The sequence below is a fragment of the Felis catus genome, chromosome C1, assembly GCF_018350175.1.
Source record: "Felis catus isolate Fca126 chromosome C1, F.catus_Fca126_mat1.0, whole genome shotgun sequence".
Classification (NCBI taxonomy): Eukaryota; Metazoa; Chordata; class Mammalia; order Carnivora; family Felidae; genus Felis; species Felis catus.
Window position 1 is genome coordinate 71,833,318 of NC_058375.1, and position 22,775 is coordinate 71,856,092.

Below are 22,775 nucleotides of genomic sequence, written 5' to 3' on the forward strand. Positions count from 1 at the left end.
GGTTGATGAGGGAACCTGAAGGAAGGGATTAGTCCCTCTGCCTTGTGCTGAGGGGATTTGTTTGGGGAGGAAAAACAGGAATTTGGTATTAGAGGCTTACATGTTTATGGGACAAAGTACCTTAAATAGAGTTGAGGAGAGGCAATATCCTATGTACCAGCAGAGAGATCTTGAGGGAGCGGTTAGATCTCCCAGGCATACAAATACCTAGGAAGAAATATTCGCTATCGATTTATTTCGCACTCACTCTGAACCAAGCACGTTACATCTGCTGTTGCAATTTAATACCTGTTAACAATCCTTTCAGGTAGGCTTTATTACCCTCACTTTACAGAGGAGAAATCTGAGGCTTAGAAAACATTATTTGCCCAAGGCACTCCTCTACCAAGTAGCAGAATCAGGATGCCAACTCAACATGTCTGATCACAAGGCCAGTGCTCTTAACTGCTAGCTGCAGACTGAGCTAACTGCTTTAGGATGCGGTGATTCAGAGGAGCTAGGATACTAGAACATTCCCTGGGGCAAGGCCAAAGATATAATGCATTTAGGTCTGTTCTCTGTGCCTGAGGCAGGAAAAAGAAAAGCTAAGAAATTTATGGTGGGATTGTCCAACTCCCTACATGTGAAAGAGAGCATCCTGAGATTGTCAGGAAAAGAGTCCTCCAGCTTTTGATAGATCCTGAACTGCTACCTTACAAGAACATCCTGCCAAGGTGAGGAGGCTAAGGAATGGGTCCACTGCTCAAGGCCTAAGGATGTAAGTGATGGAGCATGACTCCAGAAGGTGGCATCAACACTATTGAGCAGAAGCTCAGGATTCTAGTAAGAAGACTTCTTAGTCTACAATGAGTTTCTACAAATGGACCCTCCTCTGGTGAATGAAGAGATGATAACAAAACAGCTTCACATGAGTTCAGAGGTTCGTAGTTCTGTCAGATGGCACCTTGGGGTATATGTAAGGAATCTTGTAAATGAGAATGCCTGATCCTGCTGAAGATCCATGAGACACAAAGATCCATGGGTAACATTGAAGGGGCTTAAATGCAAGTCGCAGAAGGAGAAAGAAGGTGGTACTTGCAAACTCCAGGTGGGGCTCCATTGCAGGCATAATTTGGGATGGGTTAATGAAGGCATAGCATATGAGTGCCCAGAGTGGAATGATACCCAGGGCTTCCCAGAGCATCATTTGAAAAATAGGGATCCAGATCCAAACTGAACTTCTCTGGAGTGGACTGAGTTAAGAAATACTAAGTTTTCTTTCTGGGAAGGTATTCAAGCATACATACCCCAGATAACTTTTTCTAAGAGGGAATTCACAAACTGGAAGGCAAGGTGGTTTGCCTAACTGATTTTGACAGTGCTACCAACTCTAAGCCTCTGGGAGGCCATGTTCCTACTGCCAGAGCCACTTGAACCTTGAGAATCTTTGCTAAACAGAGGTAGGGGGCTGGCCTGCAGGATAGGAAGTTATTTTTTTTCTTTATCTTTCCCCTAATTTTTATTTTATTATTTTTTTAAATGTTTATTTATTTTTGAGAGAGAGAGAACAAGTGGGGGAGAGGGCAGAGAGAGAAGGAGACAGAGGATCTGAAGCAGGCTCTATGCTTTCAGTATGGAACCCAACGCGGGGCTCAAGCTCATGAACTGTGAGATCATGACCTGAGCTGAAGTTAGTCACTTAACCGACTAAGCCACCCTCCCCTACTTTTGAAAATCCAGTTTCAGTGGGGTTTTTCCTTGGAAAGGACTGTCTGTGATAGCACACCACATCAGATCTACTATTTTTATTGATTAGTATTTAATCTATTGTTATTCAGCTAAAGTGTAGCTTCAATAAGGCCAGCATTTTATCTACTTTTTCAATGCTGCTTCTATAACAGTGCCTGGTAGATAATAGGTGTTATTAAATGAACATGTCTCCCCAAAACTCATGTGTGAAATCCTAGCCCTCAATGTGAGTGCTAGGAGGTGGGGTCTGTGGGTGGTGATTAGGTCATGAGGGTGGAGCCCCCAAGAATGGGATTAGTGCCTTTGTAAAAGAGACCCCACAGAGATCTCCCTTGCTCTTTCTGCCATGTAAAGATGTAGTGAGAAGTCAGCAGTCTGCTCTCGCCAGAACCGGACGTGTTGGCAGCCTGATCTCGGTCACACACCTTGTAGAACTGTGAGAAATAAATTTCTGTTGTTTATAAGCCACCCAGTCGGTAGTAATTTGTTGTAGCGGCCTGAGTGGACTAAGATAGGAGGTGTTCAATAAATACATGTTGAATGACTGGCTAACGGCTCTTCAATCATATAAACTTCAGTTATGCAAGATGATTATGTTCTAGAGATCTGCTCTACAACCCTGTGCCTATAGTTAACAATACTGTATCACACACCTAAAATTTTGTTAGGAGGGTCGATGCCACGTTAAGTGTTCTTACCACCACAGAATAAATGAAAGCAAAATAAAATAATCATTCTTCTCTACGTCGGCAAACTTTTTCCATTATCCCCATCCAGTCCTGCAGAGTTCCCCTCAGCAGCCACTCTCATTTCGATGGCACACCAAGACACGGCTAAAGGAGAATTCCGTGTTCTGGAACTTCCTGACCTTAGCTCTAACCTACTTGCCTCAACCCATCCTTTGTCTGTCCTCCATTCTGACCTCCATCTTGTGGTCTCTGACTCACACCTCACTGTCTGATTTTCAGCCTTACTTCACTTGGCCTTGAGTCATCCCTTTACCACTTACTGTTCAAGTTCAGGCAAGTTTCCTAATTGCTATAGGCCCAAAGCTTCTCATCCACCCAGTAGAAAAGTTTAAATATGTAAAGAGAGGAGGAATAGAGGTGGAATGTTGGGAAATACTAACATATAAAGGATAAGAAAGAGCAACATCTTATCTTATAGATTGAATGCATGTAAAGTGCTTAGTTTCTTTTTTTTAAGCTCTATTTATTTATTTTGAGAGAGAGAAAGAGAGAGAGAATCCCAAACAGGCTCCACACTGTCAGTGCAGAGCCCAATGTGGGGTTCGAACCCACGGATCATGAGATCATGACCTGAGCTGCTATCAAGAGACTGACACTAGACCAACTGAGCCACCCAGGCGCCCCCAAGTGCTTAGTTTCTGTATACCAAATGGGCAGTAAATATTAATAATGATCACTTTTGTTATTGAGACATGCTGTCAATATTAAGTCATCCTTCAGATCTGATGCTTGTCAGCATCTTCTTGATGATGACCTTGATTCCCCTCAGCCACAATATGGTTTCTCCCCCAACTATGCTGCCTTGAGGAAACTCAGCCCACAGGCTGCCTTTCTAGGTGCTGGTTCTCTCTCGGCAGCACCCATACCCTCTGGACCCACCTTCAGAGCAGACGCAAAACTTGATCCTGTGTTTCTGATTGGGCATTGCACACCTACTCAGCTCTCAGACACATCAAGCTGCTGGATGTGAGGAGTAACCTGCAGCTTCTCAGCGAATGGGCAATGAACCAGCTTCACATGCTTTAAACTGCTTGGTGCTAACTCTCAAAACCCCCAAACAACCACTTGTGATTATCGGGGTTGCTGTCAAGATTAGCTTAGCTCTGTCAACCATCCACAGTTTCTCAGAATTATTGCTGTTCTGAGCTAATTCCTACAGCAGTGAAAAGTGTGTCGACCTTTCTAAACAGAAAGAGCATTTCACTCTTGCTTTGGGAGAAAGAATTATTCCATTGTGCTTTTTGCAAGTACGATTCTATTGACCAATAAACCTGTGTCCCTCAGTGTATATTTTACCAAAGGATCTTTGGCAAGCATATTATCAATTTTGGAAGGCCTGATTCAGGAGAAAGGCAGTGACAGGATTTGTATTTTAGGGAACGATCCCTCAGGAAGCACTATGGGGGCCAGGATAGAGATGAGTAAGACTAGAGCTTGGGAGGAGAGCAGCTTGAAGGTTGAGGCCCCAAACTCACAAAGTGGTACCAGCGGTGGGAGAGAGGGTGTGGATTTGAGGGAATCAGCGGAACCGCCAGGTCGAGATGTAAGCAATACCCCAGCTCTGTTGTCCATAAGAAATCCAGTTACACTTGGCATCTCGTGATGCTTAGGAATTTGCTGTTTGGGGATACTTTAGGTGAAAATCACACATTGCCCCACAGCTTTCTGTCATCTTCCAGCCTCTGACTCATATTCTCCAGCCTCCAAAGCCTACGACCTCTCCTTGCTTGTTCAGAAAGGGTATTTTGGTGTCCAACTTCTAAAAACTATCAGTAACGGAGGCTTATGGTTTAATGATGTCTCCCCATACTACATTGTGAGCTCCAAAAGGGCACAGGTCTTTGTTTTACTTTCTGATATATCTAAGGTGCTTACAACGGTGCTTGGTTTATAGTAAGTGATAAAAAATATCTGTTGAAATGGAATAAACAAAGAAAATGTTGTTCAATATGTTGAATGCTGCAGAAAAAATTCAAGTAGAACGAGAATCCCTGGTTAGGTATTGGGACAGGAGCTCATTTGTGACCTTAGAGAGAGTAATGGAATAGAGTGTATTGTGGAAGCCACGAAAATGTTACCATTGTCATTTTAAATTCATTTTTTGGAAAAGATAGTGAAAGCACATAGTTTTAGGACGTAAGGATATAAAGCCCCAAGTTTAGACTAGTCTTCTGTAAGATATTTTGGTCATTTCTCATGTCTGGCTCACCAAAGTTAAAATGTATTGGCCTGTATTTGGTGAAGATGATGGCTTGAGAAAAAAATATGCCTGGAAATATGCCCAGAAAACAGCTAGTTCCATTCTGCCTAAGAGAATCGGAGATGGAGTACAAATAAGCAGGAAGGAATTTTCTGTTTTCATTAGGTAAATACAAAACAATAGGTTTTGTTAATATATGTGGACATTTTGGGGTCAGGTTTCTTCTAGGGATACTTCAGTGCTTGCTGACATAAAATTGCTCTCTCATCTTTGCTCCATACCCTGATAGGGCTGTTTTATGTGTCTAGTATTATTTGACATCATAAGTCATGCTCTGACTCCTAGAAGAATGCACCTCTTCCAGAAGGAAGCACCTCTTCTAGCAGAATTTATAACCAGTGCTGGAGTCTGTCTGCATCTCAACCTGTTTTTCTTCGTTACTTTCAGAGGCATGGATGGAGGAGTCTCTGAAGTCATCCTGATTGAGCCAGCAAATTGAGACTTAACTAACAAGGCACTCAGGTGTCCAGACTTTACCACCCATGCCTATAAAAATTTCAATTTCCTTTTAAATATAAAATTGTGGTAGCTGGGACACCCTTCCCTTGGTTTGGTGGCTAGAAACTGTCTTCTGGCCTCTCTGGGAGTCCCCAGCACCATCTTGTGTGAAAGCAAATGAGTCCCTTGTATTCTTCCATGCCAGCCTCCTTGTCACTTGGCTACATTGCTGCTGGTGACCTGCGTGAAATTGCCCCTCTGTTGGGCATAGCTATCCCCATGGGTACTGACACTGCTACCACCACTTTGGCCTCAGGGGAGGGGACACTGTTCTGTCTTTTGCTCTTCAGGCTCAGGAACAGCAGACCCTTCCCCCCAGGTTGTCACAGCACAGAACACAACTTGCTATAACTTTTAGCAAGTATTTATTGCATGTAAAAATAACAGAAGGAGGGGCGCCTGGGTGGCTCCGTCGGTTAAACGTCCGACCTCGGCTCAGGTCATGATCTCGTGGTTCATGGATTCACGCCCCGCGTCAGGCTCTGTGCTGACAGCTCGGAGCCTGGATCCTGCTTTGGATTCTGTGTCTCGGCCTCTCTGCCCCTCCCCCGCTCGGCTCTATCTCCCCCCAAAAAATAAACATTAAAAAAATTAAAAAAAAAAATAACAGAAGGAAAGTTCAAAATTGAGGACAACTTAATAACTAATATGGAATGTAGCTAACGTTTAGAGCCTGTAGGCTTAGATCCATCACGTCTTAGGTTGTGGTCCCCAGAAGCGGACTCAGAGACACGGATATGAGCGCAAGTGGTTCATTTGGAAGATGAACTCAGGCAGCATTCGTAAGAGACTGGAGAAGTCATTCAGGGAAGGGAAGGGCCAAGGGAAGGAAGTCTCAATAGGGTGCATCCATAAGAAGATTACCACTGTAGGCAGCTGGGACTCAGTCACATTGGGAACCTTTGGGAGACAGTATAGATCTGGCCTGGCCAATATGAGAATCACTAGCCACGTGTGACTGCTGGGCATTTAAAATATGCCTAATCAGAACTGAGATGTGCTCTAAAACACACACTGGATTTTAACCTACCAAAAATGTAAAATATCTCATTGATAATTTTATATTGATTATATATTGACATGATAATATTTTAGATATATGGGTTAAACAAAATACACTATTAAACTAATTTCACCTATATCATTTTCCGTGTTTTAAAATTTTTTTCATGTTTATTTATTTATTTTGAGAGAAAGAGACAGCATGAGCAGGGGAGGGGGAGAGAGGTGAGGAGAGAGGGAGAGAGAGAGAGAGAGAGAGAGAGAGAGAATCCCAAGCAGACTCTGTGCTGTCAGTGCAGAACCCAACTTGGGGCTAGATCCCTTGAACCGTGTGTTCATGATCTGAGCTGAAATCAAGAGTCAGACACTTAGCTGACTGAACCACCGAGGTGCCTCTCATTTCACTCTTTTTTAATGTGGCTACAAGAAAATGTAAAATTACACATGTGATTTACGTTACATTTCTGCTGGACAGTGCTGGTATAGACATGCCTCAGAATTGTCCTGAGGACTGAAGAAATTGGGCATATTTATCCACTTGCTCCAAACCACCACTGGCCGGACACTCCCCTGGGGGTGTTAATTCCCTGGTACTTCCGGCTGCCACGTGCATGGCAGGGTGTGCTTCCAAGCTTTTAAGTAGGGAGCCGGTAAGGTGCGGTGGGTGCCAAGGCATTTTGGGGGTACACTTTCTCATTTCTACCTCCCAAGGCCATCCTAACCAACAAACCCCACCTCCCCAAACAGGAGGTTTTCACTTGTGTTCATCCTCAGAATCTAGGCCTGATACACCCCCGGGAAAAGGAGGAGGTATTTGCTTATTTTTGTCCCCTTCACTCAGCTCTAGGTCAGCTTACCCAAGAAATAATTCAAATGACATCCCTTCAGGGGAGAAACATACCTTCACTGCTGGAGGTGAGGCCTGGCATTATGGTCTTCAAAAAGCACAAGGAGATAAAGCCTAATATCAGTACATTCCCCAAGATCTGGCCCCTTAGTCAACTCTGCAGCAGGACAGCCACGGTTCAGCCCCCGCTGTGTTGCCCCAAGCCAAATCCAGCCACTTTCCCTGTTTTCTCCTCAGGGTCAGGTCCACTTATCTGTCCTGTAACCCTGCAGGAAACCATATGAACAAGAACACAAAACTCCATAGTAACAAGCATTATGGTATGGGCACAATGCCTAACCCATATGGAAGAGGGTAACATTTTAAGGAATTATTTTCGTGTTCTCACCACCCCTCAACCCTCACAATCCTTCCAACTCTGCCCTCTCTCGTTTTCTCTTGCACCCTGAGGATCTTTCTTCCAGCCCAGAAAACTAGATATGAGTCATCCAGTGCTTTAGAGGAAGGATGTTACTCTTGAGGCAGAGAATAAAGGAGGTGAATTAGTAATGTTTAAGTTCAAAAGTCCCTGGTACAGGTGTAACACAGAAAGAGCCGGATGCATAGCTGCATAATTGCAAATAGAGCTCTGTCCCCAGACTAAAGATTCCATAGGCTGGGAGATGGGGGAGAGGAAGGACCTCAAGGACAGAGAGATACCTGTACTCCACTGGAACATGGTTCCCAGCTCATCAGCTCACACCCCTGGAGTCTTCCACCTGTCCTGAGCACCTAGATTAGATGTCCTGTTCACCTGTGGTGAGGAATGATCATTGGCTTGAATTACTGTGATTAGCTAGGTCTGAAGCGACCACCTGTGCCCCAGGATTTCCTTCAGCTGTTCCCTCATACTATGTGGGAAGCCCCATTTCCAATAGCCCAGGACACTTAAAAGCTCCAGGATCGAAGTCTTGGTCACCTAGAGGGATCTTCACGGAGCAGTACCTGGGTGCATACTAGCATGGAACCAGACAGAACTGGCCCCGAACCTGTCCACAAGCCAGGACAGTGGTGGACACATAACTGCATTACACTTAGGGCAGGAACATTCTCCAAAGGAATCATCATTTTTGGAGATATGTTTCTGCCCAGTTATGACAAATCTTACATTAACGTGCACAGCAATTTCTCTCCTTGAAGCCAACATGTTTTACCCTCCCCACAACCCCAGTCTATTGAAGACTTTCCACAATAAAGGAACAACTTTGCTCAAAGGTCAATCAATTGAAAACTAACAACAAGTGGAGCTCCTGGGTGTCTCAGTCCGTTAAGTGTCTGACTCTTTGATTTCAGCTCAAGTCATGATCTCATAGTTCATGGGATGGAGCCCTGAGTTGGACTCTGAGCTGATAGCATGGAGACTGCTTGGGATTCTCTCTCTCTCTCTCTCTCTCTCTCTCTCTCTCCCTCTCTTTCTGCCCCTCCCCTGCTTGGACTCACTCTCTCTCAAAAAACAAAACAAAAAAACAAAATACACACACACACACACACAATATCAAGTATTCAAAACACCCAAGGTATGATTTCACCTAGGGTCATCTTGTATCACGTACCCCTGGGCTAAATAGCCAGAAAACCATTTGAATGAGTCAGAAATAGTGAAAGAGGAGGTATAAGGCTATGTGAGCTGGCCTCATAATTGCCCATGGAAAAATGTGTTTTGGATGCACTCAGGATACACTATCTTACTCTGTTGAGGTGGTTGCACTCAGTGGGTACATTCCAGGAGTTGTTTTCTCAGGCCCCAGAATCAATGAAAGAGGAAGGTGGAAAGTTGCCCACAGGATTTCTGTCACATGTGGCTTCTTTAGGCTATGTTCGGTCAGTAAATATTTCTCTGTCATTGACTTATGATTGCTGCTTTAGATCCACTAACACTGGAAACAAGTGCTTACTGCCCTAGTGACCCAGCACACATTTCATAGGGTGACCTTTTATATTTTATGCTCCCAGTGCTAGATGATTATGGGTTAATGACAGAGAAAACAAATGGAAAATATCTGGACATTTGAAAAGAAACGACAATAAACTTCTTCTCAGATGTTATCAGTCTGGAGCATACCACCTGTTGATTAAGGTAAAGATGAGGGGCGCCTGGGTGTTGGTTCAATCAGTTAAGCCTCGGACTTTGGCTCGGGTCACAATCTCATGGTTGATGAGTTGGAGCCCCACGTTCGGCTCTGTGCTGATAGCTCAGAGCCTGGAGCCTGCTTCGGATTCTGTTTCTCTCTCTCTCTCTCTCTCTGCCCCTCCCCTGCTCACACTCTGTCTCTCAAACAAACAAACAAACAAACAAAAAAAGAATAAACGTTAAAAAAAAAAAAGTTGGTAGCATCCTTTGGGGTATTCCTCAGCCACAGACCACCGTCTCTGAACACTTCCAGCTGCCACGCCCGTACAACGTGAGCCTGCCCCACAGCTGCTGAGAAGGGATGTGGACACTTGACTCCAGCTGGCCCTGTCAGCTTCTCCTCCTGGAATTGGGAAATGGGTCTGTGGGGCTCCTGAGCAGCCACATTTGGCTCCTGTGCACAGGTCTGCAGTGAGAGAAGGAAGCAGATGCATGGAGTGAAGGAGAGATTGACAACGCAGTGGGACGAGCAACAGCATCGCAGCCTCTGGCCCCTGACCTTTCTGAGGCCACAGTGTGCCACCTGTTTCATGGGTGCCGAGACGTACTGAAAATGCCCGTGGCTCTCTGTGCAAACCGTGTTCCCCGTTTTCTGACACTCAGCAGGTCCTTACTGCACACGGGCAGCACATGGCTGGAATGTCTCCAGGACAGCTCCGTATCTCTGGACGCCACATTCCTTCCTGCATTCTTCTTTGCATCTTGAAGGATAAATGGCTGGAGACGCTTCTCACTTCCTTCACCCGTTCTCCCACCAAAGAGGTTTTCTGGACCCTGTAGTCTACACTGAAGAGCCAGGGGGAAGATAAGCAAAGGGCAGAAGAACAGTTTCCTTTTTCTCCGTGGAGGTTCTCACTGCTCTATATTGAAAAGTTGATTGAATCGGGCAAGGGGGAGGGGAGACATTCTCTTCCTCCCTCCCTCTCTTTCTCTATTTATTCATTTAATTGGAACTCTTTAGGCACTTACCACATGCCAGGCATTATTTTAGATACTGTAGCTAAGGCACTTCCTGGAGCTTACATCATAGTGGAGGGAGACAGACAATAACTAAACATACAGCTAAAATAATTTCTGATAGTGAAGAGCCAAAAGTGGATAAATCAGGGAAGGAAGACAGAAGGTAACTGTGTGTATGTGTCCATGTGTGCCTATTTGGTGGCTCCTTTAGGAAGGGTGCGGTCACTCTGAGGGGGTGAGATTGAATGGACATGGGAGTGATAGAAAGGAAGGAGCTGGCCATGTGTGGAGACATGTGGAGAAAATGTGTGGAGACAGCTTTTTGGAAAGGGGTACTAGCATATGCATGGGTCCCCTCCTGAGCTCCTCACTTCTTTCTTTTTCTTTCCCTTTTCCTCAAATAGTAACTGAGCTCCCGCTAGGAGTCAGGAGCTAGCTGGAACAGACCCAAAGGATAGGACAGAGTTTTGCTTTGGCAGATTTGCTGAGTAGGTAAGGAGAAAGTGGAGTAAGTCACGAAAATACAGATGGTGTGTACATAGCAGAAGGAAGTATAAAGTGTTGTTGGGAAGATAATGGGAACACAGGGGAGAGTGCAACTACCTGCCAAGTCCCTTTAGACACCTGCCCAGCTGCTGGGGCCCACAGGAGAAGACCAGCCTCTGAAACTCAGGAATTTCAGTTCCTTTCCAGCATATTGGTCTTTACCTTAGATGCCTTTGAAACAGAGTGGGAAGCTTATTGGAACAATCCAGCAAAGCACCCACACCAAATACTAATGGGGAAGCCCAGCACAAAGTTGGAATTGATTCCATTTGCTGAGAAAAACCGGAAAGGTGGCTTTTATTTGCAGGACCAGGATGCTGACATGAAAATATACACATACAATGATCAGAGAAGGACAGAGGGGAAAGGAAGGAATTGGCAGTCGTCCCTGAAAATGTGTAATCCAAGAATGAAAGTTTTACAGAACAAGGAAAAAAAGCCTTCACACAACACAGGGTCAGAGTGAACTCTTTGGTACTTGTGTAACTGATTAAGGGCTTAAAGGAAACTGTATTTACTTAATGGTATGACTCATTTAAATGGAACAAACTTAGGCGAAAAACCACAATGATTAGGTTTTCCATTTATTGTTGTTGTGGGCTCATGTAACACTACTGACATTGGAGTCCAAAAATATGGAAACCACCGACAGAACCTGCCTATGTAAGGACAAAAGACAGACAGGTCGTATCATTTAAACGGTTTAAGAGGAAATGCTAACTCAAGCCACTATGTCATGCGTGCCTTCAGACTACAGCTGGTGGTGAGTGGGTGTTGGGTGTTAGGTAAACGGAAGAAGTGACTGCAGTGGAGGGAGGTGTGAATGCCAGAACACAATGGGGGTTTGTGGTAAACACCAGAAAGAGCATGGAATGGAGATGTGTTAATTACTGTGTCAGAATAGAACAGAATAGAATAGATCAAGGTAACCTCTTGAAGGAAATTGTCATTCTACAAGCATTTGCCTCAAGAAGACTTTGAAAGAAAAGAGTAGTCCTTGACTAGAATTAGTCTATGGCAGGGTTCCTTCTACTTGGTGAATTTGGGAAGAAAATGGGAGCTTGGCTCAGTGCCTCACTCTTTCCTCTAGGGAGCAGGCTTCTCTGCTGTGAGCACATGCTCTGCTCAGCAACTCTCGGCAGGCTCTGCCCCCGCCCTGCTGGGAGAGGCTCCCTCTGCTCCAGCACTGCCTTGAAAGGGTCCAGCCTGGAGCTAAGGTTCCATTTGCCAATAGATACAAGTCAGATCTTCCAACCTAAGCTATATCAGTAATAAATGAGACATTTTGGTCTCCAACGACTTGGTCTTTTGTATTATTTCTCAATAGGTTCAGAACTCAGGCTGGGAAGCAAAGCATTGTTACCGAGTCCCCAGCAGGGTCCTGTGGGGTGATGAAATTTTGGGATGATAGTGGGGTGGTCTGGAGCCAACGACCAAGAAAGAATTCTTGAAGATGTCGTTGGTGTAAAAAGGTGATTTTATTAAAGCATGGGGACAGGAGCCATGGGCAGTAAGAGCCACACTGGGGTCATGATGGGTAACTCATTATATACCCTCAAGTTGGGAGGTGGTCAGTGATAGAGTAAATCTCTAAGGAATTTTGGAAGCAAGGTTTCCAGGACCTTGAGGGGCTAGTTGTTGCTAGGAAAATGCCATTTATTACCATTTAATAAAACCTCAGTTATGAGACTCTTTAGATGTATATCATGGGGCCATGAGCTTGGAGTAGGACCACCAGCATATATCTTGGGGCAGCTGAGATAAAGGAAGTTGACCTACAGGATCCTTGAGGTTGGGATAATGTTAAGCTAAGGGTCTCTTTTGCCCCTAGCAAAGTGTCATCATCAAGGCAGCTGAGATCCTCAGAGGGAGGTCACTCTGCTGGTTTCAAGGACTTGTCAGTGGGCTATAGGCAGTAAGAGAATTTAATTTTTCATTTGCCTTAGTTTCCCACATTACCATGGCAAGCACTTAAACCCCTCTCCTTTGTTCTTGGGTAGCTGGGAGTGTCCAAGAAATATCACACAGATCCCACCTGGACTGGGAGGGGGGTGCTAGCTTGTGCTTTACCCCTCAGCCTGCCTCATGCTCCCTCATCATGGGGCACCTTAAAGGGTCCTCTAGAGCCGCTGCATTTGACATTCAGTTAGAAGTCTGTGAACTTGCCAAGTCTTTATGTTAGGACAAAGGAATCCTATTGTGGTTTCTGATCCAATCCCCAAATCAAAAGTCACAAGGACAGACACTCCGAGTGCCAGGTGTGAGTTTGCAGTTGAACCACTTCTCACCTGAGCAAATCTATGTAGCAAGCTGCACAGTGTGAATTATTTCTCCAGAGAATCATGTCTCTATCTCAGCCACACTGGGAGGCCAGCTAGGTTTTTAAAATACCACCAATTCCCTTAGGAACCGGAATGTGCACAGAAACCAGAACCCAAAAACAAGAAAACAACAAGCCAAAGACCCTAAAACTAAACAAACAACCTCCCACCCCCAACTAAAACCAGCACTTTAACTGATGGTATGTGACACATACAGGCTAGTTCCTGTACTGAAAAGTAAAACAAGGAAACATAAATTCTGTATAGCACTTTACAGTTAACAAGGCATTTTTAGACACATGTACTTTGATGTACTTAACAACCTCATGGTATTAATACAATCTCCATTTACAGGAAAGGATGGCAAGAGGAAGAAGAATGGGAAGAATGAAGGGGCTGGAGAGATGGAGACAGGAGATGGGTTAGACCAGGCCGGGGGAGCAGGGCACAGAGATGCCCAGGCCCCCAGTGCGCAGCTGTGCCTGGCTATGTGCTGTATAGTCATATTTGGTGGTCTCAGAGATATCTGCCAGGTAGAAAGATCTAGAGATGTGAGATGATTGTCTTTTATGTCTCTAACTACATCAGATTCCAACAATCACTTATACTATTGGGTGAGGCCACACTGCCAGGACTCAGGTACTGGGCCTTGAAAGTCTTTGTTGTGCTGGCTCTGGGCCTTCTCAAATCAGGGCCGGCAGACCAGAGCTAGATTTTTTCCACACATGTCCTTTTGGGGTTTTCTGGGACAGGCCTGATAAGGGTGGAAGGAAAGTTCCATTTATTGAGAACCTCTGATATATTAAAAATGCACAGAATTGGAACATGTGTAATATCTTTTAAAATTCTCATACTGACCTACAAGGTAGGTGTAATGCCATTTTCTAAAAAATGAGCCTTTGGGAGGCTGACTTCTCCAATCCAACTCTGGCATCAGAAAGCATGTGAAATCTCTAGGAGGAACTGGGCAAACATTAAGATTAACGATAGGAAGGGCACCTGGGTGGCCTAGTTGGTTAAGTGTCTGACTCTTGGTTTCAGCTCAGGTCATGATCTCGCAGTTTTGTGAGTTTGAGCCCTGCATCTGGCTCTGTGCTAGTGGCATGGAGGCTGCTTGATATTCTCTCTCTCCCTCTCACTCTGCCCCTCTCCCACTCGGACTGTCTCTGTCTCTCTCAAATAAAATAAAATAAAATAAAATAAAATAAAATAAAATAAAATAAAATAAAATAAAATAATAAAATAACTTCAATAAAAGGATTAATGAAAGGAGTTAGCAAAAGGAAAGGAGAGTACTTGCTGAAGACAGGGATGAAATAGGTAGAGAGAAAGCTACAGAGTCATGGAGTATAATGATTTACTTTGAGATATCAGGGACAATATTATACGATTTTTTCCCAATAATTGATTACGTTTGCAGCAATTCAGTGAGGAAGAGTCTGTCTGAGAAGAAAGTTGCTCAAGAGGGAAGTATTCCTGAGAAGAAGCCACTGAGAAGGGAGCAAAGGGTGCCAGATTGGGAGCCCAAAGGTAGCCACCACCCAGATATGGAGAATGGAATAAACTTTGAGTCTTGACATCATTGCTGGGAGATGACCAGTTAGCACAGAACCCAGAATGAAATTACAGTAATATGGGAATGGAGTATTTTATGAGGCAGATTAACTGAGATGAACAAGTAACTTTTTACCTTTTACTCTACCCCCAAGAAGTAGGCATTATATGTCTATCTTACAACCTGAGAAACTGAGGCACAGAGAGGAAAGGCCTGACTTTGCACTGTTGTTGTAAGGATTAAATAAGAAAGTCCACAAAAATATCTAGCTCAGCCTGGAAAACAGAAAGTACTCAATAGCTATATCAACTTTTACTATTTTAACAGAGGAAGAAACTGAGTCTTACAGAAAGCAAATGCTTTGCTGGTGTTGGCTCCAGAATTTGGCTTAGGGTACTGACCTGGTTTGGGATATCGGGGGGACTGATAGGGGATTTGTCTTGCAGCTGTGTTTGTGTAAAATGCACACTGCATTAACTTGGCTCATGTATAAAAAAAAACCCTACATTTTCTTACATGGTTATAGTCACATCAGATCAAGTATATTTCAACTGTTCATTACACCGATTGTTGTTGCCTTTGTTTGGAATAGCTTGAAATCTGATGGAGATCATGGGTGGCTAAAGCCCCTCTAAGCTACCTTTTGGTGTCACCACTATAATGGTCCAAACCAGCAAATGATAGACTCTTGATTAGAGGGCAGTTCTGATTTAGGGGTTAAGTCTTTACTACTACCCTGTGCCACTTCTGTGAGCAGCCAGTAGTTGTGACTCGCTGGGGGTTTGGTTTTCCTTGAGCCCGGCATCCTGCCTGAGGTGTTGGGGATTGACGGGCTCCCATACTTTTGTGAGTCTTTGGGTCCACTATCACTGTTTTCCACAAGCAAAACTAAGACACAGAAACCCAAAAGGTAGATTTCTCTTTCTTGCATTTTCTGAATAGCAGAGACTTGCAGCAAGTAAGATGAAGTGAAGATGGGTCTCTTCACCCTTTTCCAAATTGTTCTAGAAACCTGTCTCACAGCATTAGAACAATTCTCCTGTAGCTCAGCAGGCTTATGGGCTATGACAGTCTCCATTGAATCAGGCTTTTCATTCTCCCCTGGAAGGGCCCGTGGTGCTGTTGCTGGCTGCTTACGGATTACACTAATTGCACAGTATTCCTGGCTTTCCCTAAGGGGTCCTGTGGGACTTTGACAGTTTCTGGGTAGCTGTGGTGACAACAGGCAAGGCTGGGATTTTACAAACAAAGATTTCTGAAACCTGAAGAGAACATAAAAGATACCAATTGGTAACAGCCTGTTCTCAAACTTAGACAAGAAGTGAGAGTGGTTTTGGTCAGCTCCAAGTGAAAAGCAAAGCCTGCCCCTTCTCTAAGAAGGGGATCACTCAATGATTCCTGGGTCACCAAATATTTATGGAGCACCTGCTATGTGTCAGACACTGGGGGTAGGATGCTAGGAAAGGCTGTTTCTGCTCTTAGCCTCTACTGTCTAAGGTGAGAACAGCCTGGGCACAGACAACCAAAAAGTAGTGTGCCTACAGGGGCTGTTGCCAAATGGGATGGTTAATTTTATGTGTCAACTTGCCTGGGCCATGGGATGCCCAAATATTTGGTTGAATATTACTTTGGGGTGTGTCTGTGAGGATGTTTCTGGATGAGATTAACATTAGAATCCGTAGACTGAGTTAAGCAGCTTGCCCTTCTCCATATGAATGGGCCTCAGCACACTGAGGCCCTGAATTGAATAAAAAGCTGAGTAAGAAAGAATTCTCTCTCTCTCTCTGCTTGTCTTTGATCTAGGACATCAGTCTTTTCCCACCTTCACACCTGGACTCAGAATGGAACTTACATCATTGACTGTCTTGGGTCTCAGGCCCTCAGCCTTGGACTGGAACACAGATACCATTGTGTCTCCTGAGTGTCCAGCTCATTGGCTGTGGATGCGAATCCTCAGGCCCCATAATCATGCGAGCCAATTTGTTATAGTAAATCTATCTACTTCTCTCTGGCCTATTCATTCTGTTTCTCTGGAGAGCCCAGACTACACACCAAGCAATGATGGGAGCCCAGTGGGGAGCCATTGAAATGTCTTGTGTATTGAACACACTGCCTCTGAGTGTTTATCATGCTTCTGAAGCCTAGGGCAATGAGGACTGAGGCAGACTGCAGAGGCGTCTGGGATATACCTCTCCTGTCTTCTTGGGCCCTTCCCCCCTTCCCTTTCTGTTTCTATTTCTTGCTTTTCTCACCAATCCCTGGCTCTCATTATCTTTAGGTTCTTCTCTTTTCCTTAAAACACTTGTTATCAGGGAAGGGTCAGATCTACATATTTCACAGGAGGATGTGAATAATTACTAAGAATTAAAGTGATTAGTTGTTTAATTAAAGAATTAAAGTGAAGGAAAGCAAAAATAATATAAAAACAGGGAGGGGGACAAAACATAAGAGACTCTTAAATATGGAGAACAAACAGAGGGTTACTGGAGAGGGTGTGGGAGGGGGGATGGGCTAAATGGGTAGGGGGCATTAGGGAATCTACTCCTGAAATCATTGTTGCACTATATGTTAACTAATTTGGATGTAAATTAAAAAAATAAAATTAAAAAAAAAAATTAAAGTCTTACCTCTACCCCAGGGTAGGTGATTTTTTTTCCCCCAGCAAGGGAACAAAGCTTCATCTGGAGCTGGTGTTTTGTGGGAAGAAATGCACGTATGGGCCAAGGAATAGTGGCAGGGGGGCAGTTTCCTGGCCACAAAGCCTCCAGACTTCATATAGGTCTGCATGGATCTTAAACACCTCTGTTGGGACTTTGCACTTCTGGTTTCAGTCAAAGTGGGAGGGCCCAGGCCATGAACTCTGCCCAGGTCAGGCCCACAGCCAGGTCCTTGGGGGTCATGTGTACCAGGAAGGCCACCAGGTCAGCCCCAGCAGCCTCCTTCCCAGGTCTCCTTGCCTAAAGGCCACATGAGAAAATGCAAATGACCACCTGAGGGTGCTGTTACTCCACACTTTTTCTACAAAGCCGCTGTCCGCAACCAAAGATGTCTAGGGTTCCTTTGTTTTTAAGTCTCAACCAAGGGATGTCTCTGGGAGAGAGGGGCAATACATACTCCCAGATCTAGATTAATATGGAAAATCAGAGGAAAACTTTTTGCCTTCTGAAAAATGCCTTGATCTGTAACAATTTTGAAATGTTACTAGGGTACTGGTTTTCCAGCGTGCAGCACAGAATAATGCTGTGGAGCACAGGCCACACTGTTCAAACAGAATCAGGGTTTGAGCCTTAGTGCCACATTCACTAGTGGCGTGACATTGTGCCGTGACTAAGTCTCTCTGGGCCTCAGTTTTGTCATCGGCTTCATAGGGCACTTGTGAGGAGGCACATAACACTTCCTGGCACCAGGCTAGGCACATAGAGCTTTTTAAAAAAGCTCTTATCATTAAATACTATTTGCAAAGTTTAAAAAAAGAGAGCAAGAGGGCATCAGTTGCTTGCATGCCAAATGAAACATGACTGGGCCCCAAGGCTGTATAATTGCATGAGGAAGCTAGGGTTATTTAGACTGCAGGATTGGCCAAATCAGCCAAGCGAAGAAAATGCCGCCAGAAAGGGTAACTTGATTTCTCTCTCCTTCTCCTGTCTAAAAATGGTGCAGTGATGCTGCATTCATAGGCTCACCTGGCCAAGAACCAGATTCTTTCAATATTATTCTCAGCCTCACCACTTCGAGCAAATATCTCATCTCCTTTTGCTTTATTCAGACTGCTGTTCACCGCAGCTCAGAAAAGCATAGTGATGGCCAAAATATAATGAGGGGTTTGGGAACTTGAGGGGAAAGGAATGATTACCAGTTAGCAAATTATTATATACACTATGTAGACTTCATGGTTGACACAACGAGGAACTTGGGATGAGTGGTAATTATGCACACTTGAGCTGAATTTTAGGAAAACATATAAAAGAAATGTTATTTCCTCTTTTAAAAAGGCTGTGATGGTAAGAAGCATTCCACGGCAATTATTATGCAGAGCGATTTCAAGGGTGAAATGAATGAATTTGTCCATGAATTTTAACTACTGAAGTAAAGGAAATCTAATTGGGGGCTAAGGTAGTTTTAGGAATGGCAGCTTATGAGTTTTGTACTGACAGGTGCTGGTGAAAAGCTGATTGATCTCATTCAAGAATATAAAAGGCTACAGACATCTGTATGGCACTGCATAGGATCCCAAGTACTTTCACATAAATTCTCTCATTTGATGTTCCCAACTACCTTTTGAGATATGAAGAATATTATTACTGTTATTAAAAAAAATAGTATTATTGAGATATAATTCATATACCAAACAATTCACCCACCTAAAGTGAATTCAGGGGTTTTAAGCATATTCAGTTACATGCAGCTATCACCACAATCAATTTTAGAACATTTTCATTTTGTCAAAAAGAAACCCTCTATTCCCAGCTGTCACTTCCTCTAGTCTCTCTTTCCCCTCCTCCTCCACTCTTAGCCCTAAGCAACCAGTAAGCAACCAGTCTGTCTCTACAAATTTGCCTATGCTAGAATTTCACATCAGTGGAATCATACAGTATGTAGTCTTTGGTGACTGGCTTCTTTTCCCTTAATGTTTTCAAGGTTCATTGATGTTGTAGCATGTATCAATACTCCATTCTTTTTAATGGGTGAATAATACTCCATTGTGTGGAGCTAACACATTTTGTTTATCCACTCATTTGGTATACATTTGGGTTGATTTAATCCTTTGGTTATTTTGAATAATGCTGCTGCAAGTGTTCAGGTACACAATATTTGTGTGGACATGTGTATTCATTTCTCTTGGGTATATACCTGGGAGTGGAACTGCTGGGTCATTTGGAAACTGAATGTTTAAGTGTTAAGGAAATGCCAGACTGTTTTCCAAAGTGGCTGTGTTTTACATTTCCATCAGCAGTGTATGAGGGTTCTGATTCTCCACATTGTTGCAAATGTTTTATTATCTGACTTTCTGATTTTCCTCATTCTTCTTCTTCTTCTTTTTTTTTTTTTAACTTGGCTTCATGCCCAGCGCAGAGCCCAATGTGGGGCTTGAACTCACAAACCCGAGATCAAGACCTGAGCTGAGATCAAAAGTTAAATGCTTAACCAACTGAGCCACCTCGGCACCCCTGATTCTCCTCATTCTAATGGGTATGAAATGGTATCTCCTTGTAATGTTGATTTGCACATACCTGATGACTGATGATGTTTCATGTGTTTGTTGCTTATTTGTATATCTTCTCTGGAGAAATGCCTCTTCAGATCCTTTCCCCATGTTAAAATTGGGTTATCTTTTTTTTTTAATTGCTATTCAGTTTTAAGAGTTCTTTATATATTCTACATGTAATACCTTATCAGATATGTGATTGGCAAATATTTTCTCCCATTTGGTGAGTTATCTTTTAACTTTCTTGATAGTGTCCTTTGAAGCACAAAGTTTTCAGTTTTGAGGAAGTCCAATTCATCTATTTTGTTGTTGTTGTTTATGCTTTTAGTGTCATAACTAAAGTATTTGGCCATTGCCAAATTCAAGGTCATGAAGATTTGCTCCTATGTTTTCTTCTGAGAGTTTTATATTTTCCCACTTAGATATTTGGCCCATTTTGAGTTAATTTTTATATATGGTGTGAGGGCAGAGTCCGACTTCATTCTTTTGATGTGGGTATCCAAGATGTTCCAGCAGCATTTGTTGAAGAAACTATCCTTTCCCCCATTAAATAGTCTTCACACCCTTGATGAAAATTAATTGATTATAAAAACACGGATTTATTTCTGGAATCTCAGTTCTATTCTAATGATCTATATGTCTATGCTTATGCCAGTACCACACTGTTTTAATTACTGTTGCTTTTGAAGTTTGCAATTGGGAAGTGTGAATCCTCCAACTTTGTTTTTCTTTCCCACTATCGTTTGTCTATAGGGGACTCCTTGTAAATCCATATGAATTTTAGAGTCAGTTTGTTAATTTCCACAAAGAAGTCAGCTGGGATTCTAACAGGTTTTGCATTGAATCTGTAAATCAATTTGGGAAGTATCACCATTTTAACACTATTACGTCTTCTAATCAACGAACATGAGAGATTTTCCCACTTATTTAACTCTTCTTTAATTTCTTTTAACAATATTTTATCATTTTCAGAGTATGTTTTGTGCTTCTTCTATTAAATTAATTCCTAAGTATTTTATTCTTTCTGATATTATTGTAAATGGAATAATTTTTTCTTAATTTCACTTTCAGCTGGTTCATTGCAAGTATATAGAAATGCAATTAATTTTTGATATTGGTCTTGTATCCTTCAACCTTGCCACACTCTTTTTACTAGGTCTAACCATTTTTTAGTGGACTCCTTAGGCTTTTATATAAACAAGATCATGTTATCTGTGAACAGGGGTACTTCTTCCTTTCCAAGCTAGCTGCCTAAAGTTTAGCCTGGATCTTCAAGTAATCTACCAATCTCCTCCCAACTGCTTTTCATGACAACCTCCACTGTTTTTGAGGGTGCCTTTATTTTTTATTATTTTTTAAAGGAGATAGAAGTTTCCTGAATACCCCTCAAGGGAGCAGCTGGCGGGATCGCAGAGGAGAGGCTTGTCTGCTGAGAGCACCTTTAGACTTGAACTTGCAAATGAAGTCAGTTCTTTGGTGAGGAATTTGGAATTCTTTGTTCTATAGCCTGCTTTCTCCCCCTGGGCAAAATCTCTGATGCTTGGCTCTAGCTGGGGGCAGGGAAAATGGTGAGTTCTTCTCTGAGGCCTTTGCTTTAGTTGACGAATGTTTGGTGGAGGGGGGACTGTAGCCTCAGGTCTTCTGGCTTGCCTCTTCTGGCTAGAACCCCCATCCCATTAGCTGGGGGAAGGGTGTTCGAGGTCTCATATTCTTCTTGGTGCAGGGCTCAACATAGAGCCTCTGTCCCATACAATTGAGGTTGGGAGGAAGAGGGGAGCCCAACTTCGCAGCCACACTTGCCCAGAAGTTAATCTCAGCAACAGGTGGCGTGGGGCAGGTGAGAAATGGAGAGGTCTCTCCTCTCACCTGTGGGGAGAAAGGGCTCTGTGTTCTTCGCTCTCAGTCTAGAGTGGGAGGTCTCTCTCACTGAGCTGGGAAGGGAGGAAGAAACGTGCAAATACCATAGATTCTCAGTGATCTTACCAAGTTGGGCAGATTTTCTTGACTGTTTCTTCACTTGATTCATGCACTTACAACCATTTCCAGATAATGTTTCTTAAAAAATAAAATCTGTGTCAACTATTCTTCAAAAAAAAATCTAGTGATCAGATTGGAGACTGTAGTTAATAATGCTGTATTATATACTTGATATTTGCTAAAAGTAAGTTGGCCTTGAGTACTTCACTAAAAAATATTATCTGTGTAAAGGTAATGGATGTGTTAACTTGACTGTGGGAATCATTTCGTCATATATACATATATCAAATTACCATGCTGTACAACTTAAATACATTACAATTTTGTCATTTATACCTGAATAAACCTGGAAAAAAATGACCCATCAAAAAAAAATGTTCCTCAGTTTTGTTGGAGAGTCAGTTCACGGATCTCATGCAATCATGGTAGACGTGGAACTTTTATTATTGTTATTTAATAGATGAGAACAATGTTCATATGTTCAAGAGACTGGGGGGTAGGGCCCAGAGTGGGAAGGAAAGTCACCAAGGATCAGAACAGCACAAAACCTAATTATAGAATTGAAGGGTGGTAAAAGATGTTAGATGTTATCTATATTAGATTTTACCTGCTTGAGTAATCTCTCTACAACCACTCTTGGATGTAGTCCTTTAGTCTCTGCTTGAACACCTCCAGGAATGGGGAGCTAGCTGCTATTAGTTTAGACTGAATATCTGAATATTATCCCCAGGAACAACATAACCCTGGCCAAACACAGCTTGAGCCTAGCGGGATTGGCTGTGTGTACAAACAGGAGGGGAAACAGAAAATAGGTTCTTTGGAATCCTAAACAACTTTATGTCACCAGCAGGTCATGAGCATGCTGTAAAAAGGCACCTAGCTGTTTTTGAACACCAGGTGCCCAAGGGACTGCTCTAATTTTAGAATTAACATAGTGCTTACTAAAGAGGTCCAGG